Source organism: Sus scrofa, chromosome 18 (assembly GCF_054392235.1).
Source record: "Sus scrofa isolate SSC_HxYL_T2T_F1_AM1 chromosome 18, Sscrofa_HxYL_maternal_Yorkshire_Landrace_v2.0, whole genome shotgun sequence".
NCBI classification, from domain to species: domain Eukaryota; kingdom Metazoa; phylum Chordata; class Mammalia; order Artiodactyla; family Suidae; genus Sus; species Sus scrofa.
Window position 1 is genome coordinate 34,605,572 of NC_139400.1, and position 24,384 is coordinate 34,629,955.

Sequence of the window (24,384 nt, forward strand, 5' to 3'; positions counted from 1 at the left end):
TAGTATTTCATATTCTCAGACAAGTATAAGTGTGCTAGATGCACTTCTCCTTTGACCTAAAATGATCAGATTTTTAAAAACATTAAATCCCTGTTTGAATTACCAACATTAGTTAGGTCGATGTACCTTCAGTCACTTGACAGATGAGCAGTTCTTTGTTTTAATAAGGGCTACTGCATAGTGACAGGTGCTCCCTATTATCCCCAAGGGAAATGGGATTAATTAAATCACAGAAGAAAAAAAATATTTTTTAACTTATGCGTCTTCATAATCAGGTTGTGGACATCAACCATACAAACGTTTTCTTAGATCAGTCCCCCAAAGCAATAGAAATAAAAACAAAAATAAACCAATGGGGCCTAATCAAACTTACAAGCTTTTGCATAGCAAAAGAAACCAAAAAAAAAAAAAAAAAAGACAACCTACAGAATGGGAGAAAATAGTTTCAAACGATGCAACGGCAAGGGCTTAATCTCTAAAATATACAAACAACTTAAACAACTCAACAGCAAAAATACAAACAACCCAGTTGAAAAATGGGCAGAAGACCTGAATAGATATTTCTACAAAAAAGACATACAGATGGCCAACAGGCACACGAAAAAATGCTCAACATCACTAATTATTAGTGATTTGCATCATTAATGCAAATCAAAACTACAGTGAGGTACCACTTCACACACTGGTCAGAATGGCCATCATTAGTAAGTCTACAAATAACAAATGCTGGAGAGGGTGTAGATAAAAGGGAACCCTCCCACACTGTTGGTGGGAATGTAAATTGGTATAACTACTATGGAAAACAGTATGGAGGTATCTCAGAAAACAAATATAGAACTACCATATGACCCAGCAATGCCATTCCTGGGCATATATCCACTGAAAAAGACACAGGCACCCCTATGTTCATTGCAGCACTATTCACAATAGCCACGACATGGAAAAAACCTAAATGTCCATTGACAGATGAATGGATTAAGATGTGGTACATATACACAACTGAATACTACTCAGCCATAAAAAATGCCATTTGCAGCAACATGGATGGAACTAGAGAATCTCATACTAAGTGAAATCAGTCAGAGAGAAAGACAAGTAGTGTATAGGGATATCACTTATATCTGGAATTTAATATATGGCACAAATGAACCTATCTACAGAAAAGAAACAGACTGATGGACATGGAGAACAGACTTGTGGTTGCCAGGGGAGAGGCGTAGGGAGTGGGATGGACTGGGAATTGGGGATCAGTAGATGCAAACTCTTGCATTTGGAGTGGAGAAGCAATGAGGTCCTGCTGTATAGCACAGGGAACTATATCTAATCACTTGTAATGGAAATTGATGGAGGATAATGTGGAAAAAAGAAGGTGTATAAATGTATAACTGATCACTTTGCTGTACAGCAGAAAATGACAAAACATTGCAAATCAACTAAAAAAAAAAAATCAAGTTGTGAATACCACAAAAGGATTTCTTGGTTAATGGTGTAGATAACTGCATAGGTATTTTATCATATCAACTAAATGGGTCTTACATGTTTATATTTGTATCTCCTAATTTCGAATGTACTAATGGAATGATGGGTAAAGACAAGAGATTCTAGCATGGTGGCTTGTACACTGAAGTATACTAAGGAAGTAAAACATACCATTTCTAGAAAAACGAATAAAAGGAATATAACATATCATTTTAGTTCTTCTCTAATAGAACTTATAAAATTAAAAACTCCTTTTCCATTATGAGACATTAGGAAGTCCCAAAACACAATTGAATGCAGATTCATTTCTAGTCTTCATATTATATTACATTTTCTAATAGGCAATGAGACATACTGAGTTGACAAGCTTGACAGATATAACAGGAAAGAAAAAAACCCAAACCACGTACAGCTGGTAATTGGAACGATCATCAGTCACCACCGTTTTGCTGTGTGGAGACAATATATTCTCTGCTTCTATGGCCTGGAAATCTGGTAAAATAAATTTATAGTTTGGTCTGGGGTAATTCATTATTTTTAATCGGTATTATTCAGGAAGTACCATGAACATTTGTTACTGCTATCGTTTAAAAATACATTACAGTCTGTGCTTGCTCCTCTATAGTAACAGAGGCCAAGGCTGCACAGATAAATGAAGTCCACAGATACTAATTTCTAACTCTTACTTTATTACACAGATATAGGAAAATACATCAGGTTTATTTCGGAATTTTTCTCTCAGGCATTTCTTACTCCCAGTTTTACAGATAATAAGGAGTAGTGAAGATTTGGCATAAATCAGAACTAGGATTCAATCTTAACTCTACCACTGACCCTGGGCAAGTTTTTATCCTTTTAAAATTTTAAGTTCCTCATCTGTAAAGCAGAGCTGATAACACACTTTTGTGAGGCACTGTATATAAAGGCACCTGATAAGCAGAATGCACAGTAGGTGTTCAGGAAGTGGCAATTCCCCTCTTTCTCCTACCTTGCCTCCGCTCTGAATCTCCCCTCTCCATTTGCTCATAGTCTACTTTTCAGAATCCTGGAGCACATCATGACACAGAGAAAATTTTCACATGATCCAGGAGAAGATGAAGAAATGAAAGAAGACATTGAATTAACGTGATTTTTGATTTTATGAGTTCAAATGACCCAACGGAAACTTCCAGACCAAAGAAAGCAAAGCTTTAACATCTACCAAACAAGCCTTAAAGGTATTCGGGTACTATCAATGGTTTATTTTTTCAACTAAAGTAACCCAGATTGTTCACATTTTCCATCGTTTAGCTTGGTATCTTTAATACAATGTTGGCCGGACTCACCGCTCTCACATTTCACTTCTGGTTCGTTTTCTTTTAATTTTTTTTTATAGAACATTTGTTCATATGCATTGTAAAAACAAACAGAAATTAACCATAGTGATGGCTAAGACATAAACCACAAATTTGACTGAGCCAGAGGAGGTCGTTTTGGGTAACCCAAAATTCCATGTCTCTGTGTATTTCAATCCCTGTGTCAACTTATTAAATGATAAATGAAAGCGATCAGATGAACTGAATAAAAATTAATCCATTTTAAGAGTTCTATAGGCTCTTGGTCAGATCTCAGATCCAAAAGGGAATGTGATCTAAGTTTTGAAAGTAGTAGTGCCTTAGAATGATTTTCCTTGATGAAGTTCCCTGAAAATACATGGTTGAGCCTGGCGACAAATTGTCAGAAAGGCAGGGAGAAATGCTTTGCTTCTCCTCAACTGAAAACATAAAAATCTTATCTGTTTTGTCTGTTCTTTCTTTTTTTCCTCCACGGCTATGCCTGTGACATATGGAAGTTTTGGGGCCAGGGGTCCAACCTGCACCACAGCAACACTGGATCCTTAGCCCCCGTGCCACCAGGGAAACGCCTGTTTTGTCTATTCTTTAATTTTGATATAAGTGTATTCTTTTTGTCACCAAGGATGAACATGTATTGATTTATTTTAAAGCATGTGTTTTGCATTCAGAAAGAGATGTGAAGAAAAGGAAATTTTTTTTTCCTGAAAATTTCTTTATCCTTTCATCCTTCTTCTTCTCCCCCTGACTCCGAATAAGTATTAGTCATTCAAATTTGAGCACCATGCATCAAGCATTTGAGGCAACATCTTAAGCTATCCATTGGGTACAAAGGATAAGGTATGGTCAGCCCTTGAGCTCGAGGATGTGCTCCCTTGATTTCAGAGAGTATACTTACAAAGCAGCATGTTCTCCCAGCTGGAGGAGAGGATGGGGAAAATGGTTAAAAAGCAAAAAACAGAAAACAAGATGACACAGAAAAGTCTTTATTGGCCAAAGATATTTAGGAAGTAGCCAACAGATGTGGGAGTTAGCAGCTGCAAATTCAAATATAATGTCAACGCTTAAACAGATTTTTCCTCTCCCCAATTTCATTTTTTTTCTGCTTCTGGCTCTTGGATTTACTCACAACACTAGAAAAAATAGAATTGCTGTAGAAGGTATTTTCAAGGATGTAAAAGTCTATTTAAAGACTCACTGGTATACTCATTATTTAGAAAGTGTTTTTTGTTGTTGCCACCTAGATAAGAGATCAAACAACAGGTTGACTAAATTTTATTGCGGACCTAACTGTTGTGTCGTTACGTTGTTACACCAGGGAAATAATGCTAAATGAAAGAAGGCGCATACATTTGAATTGTTCAAATAACAGCTTTCTTTATACCATCTTTCTCAATTTTGATGATGAGCTTGCCAATTAAAAATACATTTTGATTGAGGTCTGAAACTGATATTTTGGAGTCAAAATTCAATGAAAAAGAACCACAGAGGCATGCGACCAATAACCACCCAAATTTAAGCAAATTAGAACTGTTCTGTTTTGCCACACCAGTCAGAAAGCCACAGGCATTCCACCACCCCAAAAGGAGCTGGAGAATTGATGGAAAGTACAAAAAAAGAACACAGACTGTACATAATTGTGTTGTTACATTCTTACTTCAACAACCAGAGAAAGAACCCCAAAGGTCTCCCTTGCAAAAATAATCACCTTTCTAATAATGATTTTAAGTTTTTCACCCAAGTGTGTTTTAAACATATGCCTTTAAAAACCCATTCTAAAGTACACAACTCATATATTTGATAGACAAGGAGGCAAATTTACATAAAAAAACTTTAATTTTCCTCTGTTTATTTTTGTTGGTTTTGTTTGTTTGTTTTACATTTGAAAAATTAAGCTATGTGGATGACTTGCAGGGAGAAAACACATTAAGCCATTTCATTTCACAAATATTTACTAAGAAATTTGACTAAATCAAGATAACTCATTGGGTGTGAAAGATACATAAAAGACAGAGTCCCAGCCATGAAGAAGTTCTTAGCTGGTGAGAGAAATTCTTATAATACAGTGTGATGTGTGTTCCATGACAGGTAAGAAAAAATCTACAGAAGCCTGAAACTTTCTCCCACACTTGGTCTAAACCCTCAGTATGAGTTCCTAGAAGAGAGAAACTTGAACTGGATGTATTTGCCAGGAAAAAGGGGAAAAACAGTATTTCAAGCAAAGGGGTAGCACATGTAAAGGAGTGGCAAACGGGAGAAAATAACAGGAAAATGAGGAGTCCAGAAGATGAGACACAAGATGGGTACTGGAACCATGGGGACCATTTAAAACATGATTGGATTTTATTCAGAAGGCATGGGGGCCATGAGGTTTATGGGCAGAATAAAATCACCTTTGCACCCGATAAAAATCACTCCATTGCCTAGATGTGCATGAGACTAGAAGTAGAGAGAAAACTGTCAGAAGCCCAGATGGGTGACAGACCACTGGATTGGGAAGATGTGCACATATACACAATGGAATACTACTCAGCCATAAAAAGAACAAAAATGCCTTTTGCAGCAACATGGATGGAACTAGACTCTCATACTCAGTGAAGTAGGTCAGAAAGAGAAAGACAAATACCATATATTATCACTTATATCTGGAATCTAATATACGGCATAAATGAACCTTTCCACAGAAAAGAAAATCATGGACTTGCAGAATAGACTTGTGGTTGCCAAGGGGGAGGGGGAGGGAGTGGGGTGGTTGGGGAGCTTGGGGTTAATAGATACAAACTATTGCCTTTGGAATGGATGAGCAATGAGATCCTGCTGTGTAGCCCTGGGAACTATGTCTAGTTACTTATGATGGAGCATGATAATGTGCAAAAATAGAATGTGTACATGTATGTGTACCTGGGTCACCATGCTGTATAGTAGGAAAAAAATTGTATTGGGGAAATAACTATTAAAAAATAATAATAAAAAAAAGAAGTCCAGATGGGAAATAATGAAGAGGAAATTCAGAAGACATTAAAGATGCGGAAAAGTCAGGGCTTATTGATCCATTAAGTGTAGGTAGAGGCACGGAGAAAGAATACCACCATAAGTCTCAAACAGGGAGTTTCCTGTTATGGCTGAGCAGGTTATAAACCTGACTAGTATCCATTAGGATGTGGGTTCCACCTCTGGCCTCCCTCAGTGGGTTAAGCAGCCAGTGTTGCCTCGAGCTGTGGTATAGGTAGCAGAGGCGGTTTGGATCCTACCTGACGGTGGCTGTGGTGTAGGCCAGCAGCGGCAGCTCAGATTCAACCCTAGCCTGGGAATTTCCATATGCTGAAGGTGCAGCATTAAAAAGCAAAAAAAATAAAAAAATAAAAAAAATTTAAAAGCAAGTCTCAAACAAGTCTTCCTAAGCAGATTTTTTTTAAAAAAGTTATTTCTTTTTCTATCTTTGTTGTTGTCGTTGTTAGGGCCGCAGGTGTGGCATTAAACATTAATTCTTTTTTTCTGTTGAGAATAGCAAGAATTGGTGCTCCCTGATTTCACAGCTTGATCTCAATTCGATTCACAGTGACCTTGGAGGTAGACAAAAATGAAGGTTTGCCCAGACTGCCTGAAATCCTTCATAAAAGGATTTCTCTATACCATTCCCTATACTGCCTGGGTGCAGAAAATTAACATGAGCCTTTCTTTGATACTTTTTAAGAACTCTTTTCTATCAACATAGTAAATGAGTTGCAATGCATCTACTCCACCAGATAAAAGTAGCAAGGGAGTTTTTCGTGGGTCTTGTGCACCAGCAACATGAAGCTATGTGTGTTTCTCAGGCACACTGCACTGTTTTTACTTCCAGTGCCCCTCAGGCCGAGAATGTACCTTCCTTCACAGCTTCCCTTCCACCAGTCCGTCCAAGTCATCTCAAATGTCACCTCTTCCAAGAAGTCTTCCCTAATACACTGAAATCAATGCTTTACATTATAAACAGCAGGATACGGGTTTACAGTGTCCTTTGCCCTCTAGGGCATGCATTTCCCTTGAAATCTGAAAACTATTTGTTAAATCTCTAAATATTTTGTCTTTTTCCAGTGTTTAGTGTTTTTAGAAGACTTTGGATTTGAGTTTACATTTTAAAATGTGGCAAAAAAGCATGCATCATACAATTCTTTTACCTTTTCCCCAAGGATTTATCTTCTGAAATTTGGCACTACTTTGCTTATTCTTTTAATTTCTTTTTCCCCAACACCACATGGCCCTTACCTCCAACTGACCTTGACATTTATAGGCTAAAGGAACCACAAAGTAACAGTCAAGCCTGGCCAGACAGGATTTAAAACTCAGCAATGAGTTAGGGATGGGGAAAATCTGATTTGTATGTGTGTGACTTTTGTAAACTAATTTGTAGTTTAATTCACATGACTTCACCAAGATTTAATAAAATCCTGTCATCACATTCGGGTTTCGACTTTAGATGTTTGTTAAATGCTGTAGAATAATTCAGAGCTGATTTCACTTTTCAGTTGGAGAGACTGTATTAGTTGAGAGTTTTTGGTCAGAAAATGATCTATATTGCTCTGATAACAGGAAATAAAAGTGGGTGAATACCAAGTATTTTATTAAATATCACCTGGCTAGAGATTTATTTTCTTGTTTTCCTGAGTCTAGATAGTTTTCCTAAAGTTAGAAATGAAATTAGTCATGAAAATAATACATGGAATTGGAGCAGGTTTAATGTCTGAAAAACACCGGACTAGAAGTGCCAAAACCTTGGCTTTTGTCCTATTTCAAATACTCAGATATATGGTCCTAGACAGAAACTAACTGCTCTTGGCCTCAGTTTCTCCTTCTACAAATTAGAAAGTGAAAAGAGAAAGTGAGCTAGACGTTACCTCCAATCATTATGGCCATACTGAATTTAATAACCTGATATTTAGGAAGGCAACTGTGCCACGTGAATAATACCGGCCTACATGCTAAATATTTCATTTCTTTGTCACGAGCTACTTTGTGAACTTCTTCTAGGATTTTAAATGGCCTTGGAGAGCTCCTAAGGAATAAAAAGATGTTTATACTTTGCTCAACCATTTCTAAGAAATGTCCTTAAACTTTATGGTATCAGATAAATAGCGGGTGAATACATATGCATACGATATTTTTTTTTTCTTTTGAGGGCCATACCCACAGCATATGGAGGTTCCCGGCTAGTGGTCCAATCGGAGCTACAGCCACTGGCCTATGCCACAGCCACAGCAACAGCCAGGCAGATCCAAGCCACGTCTGCGACCTACACCACAGCCTGCAGCAACGCTGGATCCTTAACCCACTGAGTGAGGCCCGGGGTCCAATCCGTAACCTCATGGTTCCTAGTTGGATTCATTTCGGCTGTGCCATGATGGGAACTCCCGAATACAAAAATTTTTTAAAAATGAAGTCATGTCGTACTTCCCTTGGTGGCTCAGCGGTTAAAGATCCCGACTAGGAACCATGAGGTTGCGGGTTTGATCCCTGGCCTCGCTCAGTGGGTTAAGGATCCAGCATTGCCGTGAGCTGTGGTATAGGCTGCAGACATAGCTCAGATCCAGTGTGGCTCTGGCTGTGGTTATGGTGTAGATGTGCAGCTGCAGCTGTGACTCAGCCCCTAACCTGGGAACTTCCATATGCTTCAGGCGCAGCCCTAACAACAAAACAAAACAAAAACAAAGTCATATCATGCCATACCTGTTCTCAAAACTATCCAATCTCTACTCCCGTCCCCCCTGAAATAAACTCTAGTCTTTAGTCTGATGTGCAAGGCTTCCCTGCACTCATCCTGTTCTCTTTATCTCCTCACTCTTCTGCCCACCCTCTGCCTCCTCTACTCACCGTTCTTCAAATTAAGCAAGCAGTCATCTCAGGCCTTTGCACTTGCTGCTCCTTCTGCCTGGGGTGCTCTTCCTAGAGACCAAGGCCCCCTCTTTCATCTCATTCAAGTCTCTGCTCAAACGCTACATCATCAGAGGGACTTCTCTGACCAACTATTAAAAGAGCACCCTTCTTACTTTTTTGTCCTTTAACTATGCTTGATCTTTCCTCATAGCACCTGTGACTACCTGAAATTCTGTATATTTATTTTTAAAAAGTTTACATGTCTCTTCAACCCAAATAAATCTTCATCAAATCAGGGATTCTATCTATTTTTGTTTATTGCCTGGTTTTTGTCCATTGTTACTGCCTGGTGTCTATAACAGGGCCTGATACTTAATGGACACTCCATGAATACTTGTTAATTTCCCTGTGGAATGAATAAATACATCTTTACATCTCTATCCTAAATGGACACTGAGTTCAGATTGTAAAAAAAAAAAAAAAGGCAATTATAGGTAACTTATATTTAAAAAAAAAGAACTTAAGAAAGTCAAATAAGGATTTGGCTAGAACCAACCTCATTTCTTTTCAGAAAATTGTGGAGCTTAAAAAATTACCCGAGGATAAATAATTTTTCATAAATTTAGGTATTTTGGCTAAATTATTCGTGGTAACAATTTTTCTTTGATTTCTTTGATTTTTCTTCTTCATACAGACTTCAAAAATATTCTCCATAAATGAGAAAAGCTTTAGTGGAACACGGAGGATGTGAGAAGTGAGGGCAGCACTGAACACTATTATGTCACGAGCTGTTTTCAGAGATGAGGAGGCCTGAATCATGCCCTAAAATGTAGCCACTTCTCTTGTAGAAGTTCCTGAGACAGTCATATAAGGGGAAATGGCAAATGGGAGCCAAAGTCACCTAGGCTTGTGTCTGCGCCCCAATTTTCTTTAGTAAACTGGGCAGGTCACACACTCAAGTTCAAGGAGCGTCTCCCTGCCCCAAGACCAAATCGCAACCTTGTCATCTTTCTACCCTCTTCCCAGAAAGCTAACAAAGCCCCAAACCACACTGAGATGAGAAGGACCTTTGTGCCCTCATCTTACTCTATTTGCCAGTCACATCTCTACCCGTTTTGACCACTACTCCCTTCTTTCTTGGCTTTGTGATGCCACACTCTCCTAATTTTCTTTCTTCACCTTTGTAAACCCCCTCCCCGACCCTTTTCTGTCTCCTTTTCCCATTCTTCCCTTTCCCCAACTTGGAAAGTTATAGTCTTGAAGGCTCAATTTTTGCATCTCCTATTTTTTCCTCACAAATTCTCTCTAGGAAGTGCCATCCATTCCCACAAGTTATTTAGTTCTCATGTTTCATTTGTAGAAAAGTTCAGACAAAACAGATTAATTGGTGTACTGAAAAACCATCTTCAACAATTAGCCACATATGGTCAGTCTCACTTTATCTAAACTCCTCCTCCCTCCCTCACTGTCACTGGACTATGGTAAAGCCACTTCCAGACATCATGTCATTTCCTGTGTAAGTTTTTCAATATGTATCTCTAAAAGATAAACACTTTTTAATGTAACTAAAATACCACTGTCAAAATTTTAAAAATTAAAATCCCTCAGTCTTGGCAAATACCCAGTGTTTATTGTTTATACATGTCTTTTAATCCCTAGTTTGTTTGAATTATAAACCTAACAAGATCTAAAACACTGCATCTCATGAGGGTGGTTCTGTGTTCTTCCTTATTGCCTCATATCAACAAGCACATAGTGTCTAGCTGTTCAATATGTAAAATTAAAATGAAAACCTAAAACAAAAAACAAATTATCTATGCTCCAGACTTTATAGCCACATTGTAATATGGAATAAGACCAGAATCTGAAAAGCCAGTTCCTTTCCTTGTTCTTCCAGGGTGGTAAAGACTATAATTGCTAGGGTGCCTCACCATTCTGTTTTGCTTCTCAGTTCTTCTATCACCTGTGTAAGCAAATCCCACAATTAAATTAACTCTGTTTGAAAGACCTGGAGTGTTTCCTGTTCTTGGCTGACCTGGTTGATACAGACAAGCAGATCACAAGTTTCATTTTGATCATGATGAGTCCAAGATGCCTTTAGGTGCAATGAACATACAATCTAGAGTCCCTGTCAGGCTCTACAAAAACCCGCATGACCTGGTGCTAGGTACCTCTCCATTCTCTTCATGTACCACCTTCTCCCTGACCTTTCTTTCCTTTCTTAAAAAATGCTAAGCTCCTTCTTGCCACAGACCTTTAATCAAGCCGTTTCCCATGCCTGGAATTTTCTATTCCAGCTTTTCTTAAGACTGGTTTTCTCTTATTTGAAATATCCCCTTCACAGTGAGACAATTTCGGCAAACTTACCAACAAGGATCCTTGTTGTCTATCATTTCCCTTACAGGCTTTGTGTACAATCCACTATTATTGTATCCTTTATGTGGATGTTTAATGTCTAGGTCCTCAAGTATATGGTAAACTCCATTAGAGCGGGGAGAAGTCATATCTATTTTGTTGACCACTGTACCTTAGGGCATAGAAAACTGTATCTGCAATGAAAAGAATGAATGAGTGTGTTCCAGAGCTGGCCAGGAATGCTAAGGAGCAGACCCTTGGCTGGATCTGTGGTTTAGGCTTCAGGGATGCAGGAATTACTAGAAGAGGCTCCATCCAAGGGAAGAACCCTTTGAAGCATCATATCCTAGCTCACTGAGATATGTGCTTCAACCCCTGATTTGGACTTCTTTGTGAAGATTTGAGAAGGTGGGTAGGGAATTTCTTTCCTCCTCTAGAAAAGACAAGACAAATTTAACCAAACTGAATCTCTGGGTAAGAAATCCAACTGTGGATTAGCTTGATTAAACCAGTGCCACCAGAGTTAGCAAGATTTAAGATAATTTTAAGATAAAAACATTTCTAGCAATTTTACAATATATGTAATTCTTTCATTTCTCGGAGTCTCACAAAACATTTGGTTTCTTTGATAAACTGTGAGGCAGCAATAACATTTAATGTTTTGTTTTTATAATTTTGCAAGAAATATGCACAATATCCTATGTGCTGTGAATCTTCCAAGAATTATATACTATGCTGGTGTTCAGCTTTCCAGGCACCAGGAAATAAAAAATTGATACTGGCCTAGGGATAGCATTTTCGTGGAGGCATAAAATATCAGGAATTCCAAATAGAGCCATAATGACTCTCTTTTATAATAACCATATAGAAGATAAGTGCTAGTGTCTTACTGACGATATTCAAACATTATTTCATGAACTTTTAAATTTATCGAAAAAGAAGCTTACTACAAATTCCCATGCATATAATTTTTGGGTAATTTGAAAGCCCTGAAGCAAAATCTGAAGCACTGTTTATCAAAGATAGAGAAAGAATAAAAGCCAAAACAAAAATTTGGACAACGTTTGAAAATATGTTTCCTGTCTGCTCAAAGTATAAAAAGCAAAGTCTTGAATATGCAATAATATTTTGGGTAGGAAAGCAAACAAAAGCATATGAAACTCAATGCCTTTTTTCTCCTGAGTCTGTTTCCTTAACAATTATGTGCAAAGGCAACCACGTAACTATCAAAAATATATTTTCCATAATAATCGGTGTTGTTTCCAGTTCATTGGATGTAATTCTTGCCATTTTAATACACGAACATGTAAGGGTACTTAATAGTTTGAAAAGCACTTGAAATGTCTTAGATTACCACCTGCCCACCTCAATTTTCTTAGTGCATTGCTTCCTTCCTTCTTGTTGGAATGGAGCTTATGGATTGTTCGAACAGAGAATCTCAGTTATCAGCAGCATGCTATGGCTCTAAAAATCCATTAGGAAACCATGATAATTGGACACATGTCAGCAACAGCAATTTACCATAAGAACCCTGAGTGAGTGCAGTTTGCCCACGTTCACCAAATGCAATTGCTTGCTGAGTTTTGCACTTCCAAATTATGGTGCTTTGCAGAGATGGGGAATTATGAGCAGAAGGTCATCATACTGAACTTTCTCTAGTTTCACCCAAAACCTCCACTATTACTTTGATATTGATTACATAGCTTAAAATTGTATTCTTTTTTTTTTTTCTGTCTTTTTAGGGCCACACCCATGGCATATGGAGGTTCCCAGGATGGGGGTCAAATCCCAGCTAACAGCTGCCAGTGAGAGCCACAGCCACGGCAATGCCAGATCCGAGCCGAGTTTGTGACCTACAGCACAGCTCATGGCAATGCTGGATCCTTAACCCACTGAGCGAGGCCAGGGATAGAACCTGCATTCTCATGGATGCTAGTCAGATTCGTTTCTGCTGAGCCATGACAGGAACTTCTAAAATTGTATTCTTAATCACAGGCAATAAAATACATTTTACTTTTAGCTTTCAGCTACTGTATTGAATCAACCATTAAATATTGCCAATTTATTTTATGTCCTGGGATTTAAGGAAAATTTTGGAATAAAAATTTAAACTTTGGAGTTCCCACTGTGGCTCAGTGATAACGAACCCAACTACTATTCATGAGGACTCAGGTTCCTTCCCTGGCCTTGCTCAGTGGGTCAAGGATCTGGCATTGCCATGAGCCGTGGAGTAGGTCACAGATGTGGTTTGGATCTGGCATGGCTGTGGCTGTGGCTTAGGTCGGCAGCTGAAGCTCCGACTGGACCCCTAGCCTGGAAACTTCCATATGTTTGGGGTGCAGCCCTAAAAAAAGAAAAAGAAAAGATTTAAACTTTTTGGAGATTAAAAATAGACACTATGAAATAACCCTACAATAAGTATTTTCCTATGCTGTTTGTCACAGTCATTTATGAAATGTATATGTAAAATTACTGAGTAAGGGAATAGATTATTCCTTGTATCTAATTCCATCTCTGTAAAAGAGAGACATCATGTGCTACATTTTTGGTCTAATAAATATTTATATTTGTATATTACCATTAAAAATTGCCAGAGACAATATATTGTTCTGCATAAAGAACATATATAAATGTATAGCATTGATGTTAGCGCTAGAGAATTTGTGAACTGCTTTGGGGTCTCAGGGGTGGGGACAGGGCTGCACTGTGCCATACCTGGGCTTGCACACAGTTTACAATCATTCATGATGAATGCCACCCAATTCTGAAATCAGTGTTTCCCTGCAGGCTGCTATGTGGTCTCAACTGCAGAACAGAGTGGGGCTAAGCGCCCCAAAAAAAGAATTCCTGGGTCTCCTTCAACTCCTTACTTAACCATAAGAATTAAATAGTTCCAGACATAGCACAATTATTTTTATGCTTTCAACTGCATACCTAATTGAATATTGTTCCCTTCTCTAGGTTTTGCAAGGGTCACGTTGTTAAAGAACATTAACTGTTTTCATAGAGAGGAATTTTTTGCCTTTTATTTAAAACTTATTTATCCTTCTATTCCCCCATTAATTTGCTGTCAGAGGGAACAGAGTAAGTTTCTACTGCACTCATTTTGCAATGATTTTCTGTTTGTCCACCTCTAGTGCATACGCTAATTTCTTTGCCAGGGTTTCAATGCAGGCAACTGTTAAGTGCACTCCTAGTATAACGCAGAAAATAGTTAACAATTGTCTTTAATACTGCTAAAGTTGGAAGAAATGGAAAACCACCCACTGGTTTTCTGTGTGAACTACAATGCAAAACTTATTAAGAGGAAATATGAGTCCCCTTAAAAGTTTAACGGGAAAGGTTATGCATTGTATGGCTTTTGATGGGTGTAGTGAACCCCAGAAATAATGAAAAACAGCTTTAGGATTCAGTTGAAATAATCATATTATTTATTTTATATTTATCTGAAACTGGACCAGATTTCCAAGAGCATTTACAAAAACGCTTTGCCCTCAGGTTTTCTGTGAACTTGACGGTATCTCCCCTTTTTATATCATCAATTTATCATTTAAATAATAGGAAAAATGACTAAATCAAAACACTTCAACATCCAATAAAGAATGCAACTGTGGCTCCTCTTCTTTCCTTTTGCGTGGATAAAAAGAGTCACACAAAAGAAGTAATTGTTAAAGAAGTGACGAGAACAACTGCTTTTCCCCCAACGTGAATCTTTAATCGTTAACAGTCTGGTATCAAAACATAAACATGTTCTGGCGTTCCCGTCGTGGCTCAGGGGTTAACGAATCCAACTAGGAACCATGAGGTTGCAGGTTCGATCCCTGGCCTCGATCAGTGGGTTAAGGACCCAGCGTTGCCGTGAGCTGTGGTGTGGGGGTTGCAGACGCGGCTCGGATCCCGCGTTGCTGTGGCTCTGGCCTAGGCCGGTGGCTACAGCTCTGATTCGACCCCTAGCCTGGGAACCTCCATATGCCACGGGTGTGGCCCTAGAAAAGACAAAAAGACAAAATAAATAAATAAATAAATAAAACAAAAAAACAAAAAACATAATCATGTTCTGTGCCTTAGTCTTAATATAGATAATAAACCAGCTTTGACAGTAAAAATAAAATTCACCTGGGGTAAAAAAAATACCAGTTATGTTCTAGTAACATCAAATTGCCACTAAGAGGTGAGGTGTTTCATTACCAGTTAAACATTTACTGGGGCATTTGTTACATCTATTCATTCACTCATCCACTGTTTGTTGCTTTGCCTACTAGTCCCAGAGGTGTGTGAGGGAACAGGAGGAACAAACCTTGGCCGTATGTGATACACAGAAGACTCCCAGTCTTCTAAACTACTCCGCCGACATCTAGAATTCCTGAGTCCACGTCACCCTCCTACCTCCACTTGGGAAGCTTCCCCTCCTCCTTTTTCAGCTGCACTTGTGGCATCTGGAAGTTCCTGGACCAGGAATCAAATCCAAGCTGCAGGCATGACCCACACCACAGGTGTGGCAATGCTGATCCTTAACCCATTGCGCCAGGCTGGAGATTGAACCCATGCCTCAGCGGCAACCCAAACCCCTGCAGTCGGATCCTTATCCCTCTGCTTGGGAAGCTTTTTGAGGGTAATGGCCCCTTTATATTCTCAAATCTATGCCCAAATAAACATTTAGTAAATTCCTCTTGGCTGTCAACTGTCACCAACTCTAGCTTTCAAAAGTTGGAAAAACTTGGAAGGCAAATATCATTTAAATTTCAAAAATTTTATTGCCATATGCCACTTTATTTCCTGCGGACAGCTACAAAAAGAAGAGATTCTAAGAGGAGGAAGAGAAGCAGGAAACCTTGAGAGAAAGAACTTATTTAGTTGTCAAAATTAAATTGTTTCTAGCTCCCAAAGTTTAGATAAGTGCTTGGCACTTGAGGGAAATTGTGGGTTCTACGGGACATAATTACTATGAATTCTCTGTAACTATTAATGATTACAATTTTTTGGAAGATTCATACATTTTTGTAAGGCTTTGAAGAAAAGCTAAAGGAGATTTTTTTTCCCCTTTGAAAGGACAAAGGTTGGACCTTAGAATAATAAATAGGAATAATTCCATAAAGAAAAAAAAAAAGCTAGTATAAAGGGGAGTAAGATAAAAAGAAGGAACTATTATGCTTCAAACACCTTCCATGTACCACAGAGGTCCACAAGCTTCATAATTAAATTACTTAATCAAATAATGCCCCCAAAGACATAGCACAGTACTACTATCCCCATCTTGGAGATGAAGAAAAGTGACTTGTCCAAAGAAATCCTAGCAGCAAGGGGACTACTAGAATCCAAACCCAGGGCTCGCTTTCTCTCTGGCTCTAGAACTTAGAGTTTTATTAGTGGTGCTTCTTTCTCTGTGACCCACTGTTTCCAGTTACAATGAACAATAGTCAAAACAGAAGAGAAGTCTCAGCCTTTGAAACACAATAATGCTCAATAACCACAAAGCAAGTCATGAAAAAAGAAAAGGAAGGGGAGTTGGAGGGATGGAAGAGGGCAGAAAAAAAAAAAAAAAGGAGCGAAGGAAAAAAGGAAGGAAGTGAAGAAAGTGACTTGTTGAACTGTTACCAGTTACTCTCTCCACTAAATAGATTTATTTTTATAAAGGCCGATCTGCCTTTAATGAAACAATAAATAACATGGTCTACCTGAGTCTTCAGACATTATTTTTTGTGAATTTTATATGAATTTTTATTTCAGGAAATGTAACTTCATTAAAAATTTTAAAAGCTCTCATTTCAGTGTTTAGTGTGGGCTGACAGGTCTAATTTTACTGTAGCTTTTGTAGTGGTTTTTATTGTTTCTTATTGTCTTAAAAAACAGAAATATTTGAGTATGTTGGCTGAGTCCAGGGCAGAATATTTCTGTGTGGAAAGCAAACATGTGTGACACGGCTGATGCTGACAGACATTAATGGCCCCTTAAATAGTTCCCCGTGTTTATTTTGGAATAGATATGGCTTTTGAACTTCCTTATGTCAACTGTGTCCAGAAATATCGAATTCAGAACCGTATTATGAGTTGTGAGACTGAAGCATACTTAATTCATATGTAGCCAATAGTCTTTTTTTGTAGAGTCGTCTGACAATATATCCTAGACAAGCCATAAACTAAGTGGATGACCTTTGGAAAATGACTCAACCACTCTGTGCTTCATTCTTCTCATCTGTAAAATGGACCTGAAAACACACCTTCCTCACATTTTTGGAGGACATAGGTTTTAACAGTTTTACTAAGGTTGATTAAAATATTGCAAATTTATTCATGTAAGTAACAATATTTGCAAACTTTTACTATTAGCCATGCTGACATTTTGGTTCAGGGCTGACTAGTGTCTCTTAGAGATAAAAATGGCAAGCACTTTTAATGTTATGTTTCTGATATAGAACACAAAATTTTAAAATACTTCATGATTACCATTAAAAACCAATAGCATATTTATGTGTGAACCAAAGCAATGTGTTTTGAGAAATGTGTTTCAAACAATGACCTTGGGAGTTCCTGTTGTGGCTCAACAGTAACAAACCCAACTAGTATCCATGAGGATGCAAGTTCAATGCCCCGCTCAGTGGGTTAAGAATCCAGCATTGCCATGAGGGAGCAGACAGGGCTCAGATCTGGTGTTGCTGTGGCTGTGGCATAAGCTGGCAGCTGCAGCTCCATTTGGATCCCAGACTAGGAACGTCCATATGCCACTAGGTGCGGCTCTAAAATAAAAATAAAAATAAAAATAAGAATAAAAAATAATTTTTAAAAACCCCATGACCTTGAATTCCATCTGAGGAAGCATAATTGTATATTATAATTCAGTCATGCTGAGACCTGGGGATAGTGGTTCTTTACCAACCAATATGTAAATATTTACATATTTGAACAACTGAGAACTTCATGCAGTACACTTTCCATTTTTCATACTGCTCCCTCTGCATGGAATACCCTTTCGCTTTTACCTGATGAATAGAATACCCCTAAACCTTAACGGACACCTGAAGAAAATAAGCCTGTGTCAAGCCAGCTAGGGAAAACATCTATCTTTCTAAAAAAATATGTAACAGCTAGTAGCTGAAAACAGTTGTCCCCTGCAGTATGATAATAACGCACATGAAAACAGAGTGAATTAATTCATAATGAATCAATGAAAATGTCAGAATCATTGCCCATCATTTCATGCAATATGTCTGACTGCAATAAACCTTGTGCTATTGGGTATTTCTTGAAAGTGATGAAAAAGTAATAGTTTAAAAAGCTATTTTGCAAAAAAAGAGTTACATTATCAAGAAGATAATTAAATTCTTAGCCACTTCCCTGTTAATTGCCACATTGGTTTTAAAAATTACTAAGTATCAGAGATGAGGTATTCACTTAAAAATTACTGATTGATTGTGATAATACCCTGTTCCTTCTATAAAAGGCAGATTTAATTCTCTTCCTTTTTCACTCTTCATTTTTTTTCCCTATTATGTGGTAAAGAAATATCTACGGGGCATTGTAAGACCGGGGCCAATAACAGCAGATGTAAGCAGTACAAAGAGTGTGTACCAAGGTGTAATTCACTGGAGTGGTACCTACGGGACAAGAGACACTTGGAGAACACAAGTGTACAGAAAACCTACCAAAGATTTCTGGACTTTTGTATGACCTCTACGTGGTTGTATTAAAACAATTATTCTTAGGATATCATTATCCTATGGGCTTCAGTATATTAATATGAATATCAACATCTCTTCTCACCAGAAGAGCTGCTTACTTTAGAAATTTTTGACTTTTTTAGGCTAACCTCTGTGATGTGTTTTGTATAAGGTGAGAATTAAATACGGTGAGTTTAAACTATCAATTAAATTGATAAACCTATAGAATCTAGTGTTCTTTTAAAAGAAAATCGACAAAACAGATGTATTCTGGTTGAAAAAGGAAACGAGTGTATCTTTGTGACTGTGCCTAATAATGGAGCAAACCCAATTAAGAGCCTCAGAATTCTCAAAGGAAAATCAAAAGTGCTGGCACATTCAAAGTCTATTTCCATTTCAATGTTCTATTTTCCCAGAGCAATATATTCCTAAAAATCCGAGGAAACAAACTGTGTCTTAACTTAAAAAGCAAAATGGGCCACTGGCTGAAAACCATTCTCTCCTGCAGGACGAGAGTCTCCTTCTGAGAAAACATAATGAGTCGGTTTAGGAATCATTACACTCGTACATCTGCAGTTTGCCCAAGAGCAATGGAACCCTTCCTGTCAGGGAACGAGTCAGGAAGAAAGCTAGATATCGTCTGGGCTACATCTGATATGATTCCAGGATTTCGGAACTCCAAGAAACCTCATTCACTGAGAGCAGAGTGAAATGATGTGAACGTTGACCAAGTCATACAAGAAACAGAAAAACACAACTGCACATCAGCTCTGGGCTCTACACTTGAGGTCGTGGACAACAGTGTATATCCCAGAACACAGCACAATCATTTTTAGCTTCTTTTCCTTTCCAAACACTGTGGAAAATGGAAACCATGAAACATTTATTAATGAAACTTCAGATTATCCAAGTAAAGTGATTAATTCTACTTCTTGCTGTACTAACTAAAAGGCACTTCTCCATCACTCCTTTGGAGCAGAGCTAAACAATAACCTTTAATACACAGTGATTACAAAGCTAACAATAAACTTCTATGTTGAGTTGAAAAACCATTGCCATTGAGCTGTTATTAAGCTCAAATCGGAAGCATCAGAACACACTTAAATTTAGGTAGGCAACAGAAAACCAAATAAGGACCTGAAGCAAATAGAGTTCCACAATTAAAGGCTTGAAGATACAGAGGTATAAAAAACACATCTTCCGGTGCTGTTTGGAAGAAGGTACCAAAGACATTCCATTCTATACACTGTGATAGTACCTCAGCAAGATGTGGGGCATAAAGTCAGACATCTTCAGACAATAATCCTCCCCATCCTTTAAATTTATTGCACGTATACATTAAAACATAAAGGGTGATGTTAAGTTGGATGCTTTCTGACATGCTTCGTTTGACCTCACTCCAACCATCAACTTCTACTTCATTCACTGCCAAACTTCCTACAAAGAGGATATCCATCCACTGCTCCTCATTTCTCACTCACTCCTTTCTCACCCCGAGCACCCTAGCATCTTGCCATCATCATTCCAGAGAAGTAGGTTGTTCCAAGAGCTCCAGCCTCATAACTGTCTAGGCTGAGAGGTTGGCTCGCACTCATACGCCTCTCCAGTGTTTAATTCCACCGATCACTCCTCCTGGAAACATCTCTCTCTCTCTTGATTTTTCAAGGCATGGCACATCTTCCTTCTCCTCCCACATCTCCAGCTTTGCATGCACTGGCCCCTTTCTTTCCTCTACCCCCTGTATATAGGGCTCTCCCATAAGTCTCTCCTTGGATATCTTTTCTTTTTTATTCTAGGTTATTCTGTTTATTTTAATTTTCATTAATTTTTTATTTTTAAATTTTATTGGAGTATAATTGACTTAGTGTTGTTTAGTTTCAAATATACAGCAAAGTGAATCAATTACATATATACATACACATATAAGTGTGTGTGTGTGTGTGTGTGTGTGTGTATCTCCATTCTTTTTCCCATATAGGTTATTACAAACTATTGAGCAGATTTCTGTGTACTATACAGTAGGTTCTTGTTAATTGTCTATTTTAATGCTATTTTAAAAGTTAAAGTACAGCTGATTTACAATGCTGTGCCAATTTCTTCTGCACAGCAAAGTGACCCAGTCGTACATATACATACATTCCTTTTCTTATATTATCTTCCATCATGGTCTATCCCAAAAGATTGGATATAGTTCCCTGAGCTGTACAGTAGGACCTCACTGCCTATCCATTCTAAATGCAATAGTTTGCATCTACTAACCTCAAACTCCCAGCCCATCCCACTCCCTTCTCCTCCCCCTTGGCAACCTCAAGTCTGTTCTCCGTATCTGTGAGTTTGTTTCTGGATATCTTTTCTTCACTGTCTTCCCTGGATAATCTCATCTGGCTTCACAGACTCAGTTATCACTTTTGCACCAATGAGACCCACATTTCCAATTCTAGTCTCAGCCTCTTTTTGAAATCTCTGTTCAGTTTGCCTGCTATCTTGCTACATTACCCACCTGTGCCTTCAATTCAACTTGTCCAGTGAACAATCCTCATACTTTCCACAAAGTCAGCTGGTGTTGCTCTCTCTGCAGATTTATTGGGGAAGAAACCGGCTACCACGCTTCGTTTCTTCTTTAAATTTTGTTCATGTCTATGAACAGGTTTAAGTTCTATAAAAATTCAGTGATTTTTTTCTTTCATTTTTGAAAGGTATCATAATTGATTTACACTATTGTGTTAGTTTCAAGTGCACAGCAAAGGGATTCAGTTATACATATACACACATCCATTCTTTTTTTAGATTCTTTTCCTTTATAGGTTATTATAAAATACTGAGTATAGCTCTCTGTGCTACACAGTAGGTCCTTGGAGGTTATCTAGTTTATACACAGTAGTGTGTATATGTTAATCCCAAAGTCCTAGCTTATCTCTCCCATGGCTATTTTTTTCTGAGAATTTTAAAAACTGTATTTTCAAAGACATTAGCTCACCATATACCTCAACAACGGCATTTCCAAAACTCTTCATGAAAGGACTCACTTAAGGTAAAAAGATGGTTTATATACGTGGGGAAGTGGTCAAAGTTTTAAAGCTTTTTTGGATTTCTTTTCCATAAATTGAGAGTTTTCCCATAAAATCAGTATTTTCTCATATTTTTCTACATAAAAATTAAAAGTGGGCAAGACAGGGATTTGTACAGAACTGGCTTGAATAGATGCTGCAAGGATGAAGAGAGAAAGAAAAAGTGCCAAGGAGATAGAACTAATATCAGCTCAGCACCTTCTATGAGCTGGACCACTTGACACGTGCTCTATTGTTTAATCCTTGCAGTTAAGGAGGTAAGAGTCTATTATTCCCACCTTAAAAAGCTAGTAAGTGACACAGCCAAGAAGGGAGCCTGTAACTCTCTAAGAAGCAACATTACCAAAGGGGAAATACCTAGAAAAGAATTTGATCCCAATGCATCTAAATCTCAGCTGCACTTCCCATGAAAACCAACCAATGCACCAAAACACAAAGTGTAAGTGCTACCAGTCCTTGCTACCCTAAAGCAAGCATCCTGTTTCCAGAGGCCTCTCCCTTCCTAGGCAGTAAAATTAAGTAGCTGTAGGTCAAACCATGACAGATTTACCTTAACACTATCAAGCCTATTCTTTGGAGCACTTCTAGTCACTATAATCAGCAGTGCTTCCTTTCCAACAAGTTCAGAAATTCCCATGATAGAAATAATATAAATAACTTATATTTTACTTCAGACTGCCTAGGTCTTTTTCCAAATGAGAGACTACCTGCTGAAAAAGTGTACAGTAAGTTATATCTGAGAGGTCCTTTCCACTGTTTCTATAAATGCACAAAATAGCAATTTTTCTTCCAAGCCAAATCCATTTGACAAGATATACTTGCTGTGAGACAGATAAAAAATCTGTCTCCCTCCAGGAGCCATTGCACCTTTCAGATATTTGCGAGCTGTTGTCATGCTCCTCTTCTCTCCTTTTGGACATCTTTGGTTCCTTTAATCATGGCTAATAAATCAGCCCTTTCATTCTCTTAATGGTTTTTCTTGCTTTTCTCTGAACTCCATCCAACTAGTTTATATGTTTTTAGTAATGAGCAAACCAAAACGAAATGTAATATTCCAACTGTGAGTCTTTTCTTGTGTTCCAAATGTGATATTATAAAAGCTATTGATTCCCTCTAAAACACCTAAAAATAAAATTAAAAAAAAAAAACTAAGTCAAACCAAAGAAAACAGAAATAGTGGTGGCTTCTATGGCTGTCCGAACTCTATGAAATATTTATAGAAATTCCCCTCTTTCACTGTTATTTGGTAGGCTTTGTTATTATTTTTTAAAACCAATTATGAAATTCACTTTATTTCCAGGGCCTTTTTTAAGCATATGAAATCTTTATTATTCTAACCCTATCCCTGAGACAGGGTCTTGCTGGCACTGGACTAATTCCTTACGAGTTTCAACCCCGCCTGTCCTAAATCATCAAGTAGCCTTCACTCCCATCTACTCGGTGTTGGAGGCCACTCACCTCTTGTCAACACACTAGTTCTTGTAACCCCACTGCCACTGTTTCTCTGAAAAAAGATAAACTGTATCCCATTGTCTTGCTGGCTTGCCTGACAAATCTTTGGCTATCAAGAGCTACTTCCCAGCTTGCCTCACTTCACTGGCTCATTCTGGGGCCTGCCTTAGCCTTCCTCCAACATTCTTCCACCACTGGGTAAACAGCCATGCTGCACTGACAAGTTCCAAAATACGACAGTCGTTAATTCACAATTTATTTTCACTTAAAAATTAGCCCCTTGGGGAGTTCCCATTGTGGCTCAGGGGTTAATGAATCCAACTAGGAACCATGAGGTTGTGGGTTGGATCCCTGGCCTTGCTCAGTGGGTTAAGGATCCGGCATTGCCGTGAGCTGTGGTGGAGGTCGCAGATGTAGCTCGGATCCCGCATTGCTGTGGCTCTGGTGTAGGCTGGTGGCTACAGCTTCAATTAGACCCCTAGCCTGAGAACCTCCATATGCCTAGGGTGCGGCCCTAGAAAAGGGAAAAAGACAAAAAAAAAAAAAAAGAAAAAAAGAAAGAGCTATTGTAGTAATTAACTGAACATCAATGTTTGAAACACTATAATTTTGTGAGTTGTTATGAGCACCTCTGAAGAACATGTCATTGAGCTAAAAAAAATAAGAGAGGATATCAAGTCCCTTCCAGCCACCCCTCCAAATGGTCCCTGTCTCAAGGATATTGATTTCTGGTTGAAAATTCAAAACATGTATGCACACACAAAGAAAGCAGACAATCATAGAGCCGGGTATGTGCTTTATCTAGATTCATATTCATTTGCACAGTGTTTGAGACTATTAATCACTAAGGACTTGCAAATCCTTCAATACTAAATCTATATAATTTTTTTTTAGCCTGATAGGCAGTGCCAGCTAGATGTGTCTATACATTGAGAAATCAATTACATGCATTTTCTCCAGGTTATCATAGGTTATGTTCTGTTTGGGACCTGACTTTGAGCAGAATCAGATATAATATAAAATCCTAAAATGCAGTTATTTGGTTCTACCTAGCTATCTACCTATCTATCTAGTGATCGCCTATCCATTTATGATGTCTTCCTTATGTTTTAAACAGACATACATAAATCAAATTCCAAAAGGATATATAAAAATGTTTGTTAAAATATTTTATTGACACCAATACTACTTTACC

At 38.1% G+C, this 24,384-nt stretch overlaps 1 protein-coding gene and 1 long non-coding RNA gene across 22 annotated transcripts in view; both read right to left on the minus strand.

The window, feature by feature from the left end:
* The window catches only part of CPED1 (cadherin like and PC-esterase domain containing 1), a 281,918-nt gene that overhangs the window by 80,621 nt on the left and 176,913 nt on the right, over positions 1 to 24,384 (minus strand). The gene's annotated exons all lie outside the window — the stretch shown is intronic.
* On the minus strand, positions 7,024 to 16,557 carry LOC146394976 (uncharacterized). The gene is made up of 3 exons (XR_014834419.1): positions 15,532 to 16,557; positions 8,439 to 12,907; positions 7,024 to 8,118 (listed from the first exon to the last, which is right to left on the minus strand). It is a non-coding gene; the product is annotated as an uncharacterized LOC146394976 (long non-coding RNA).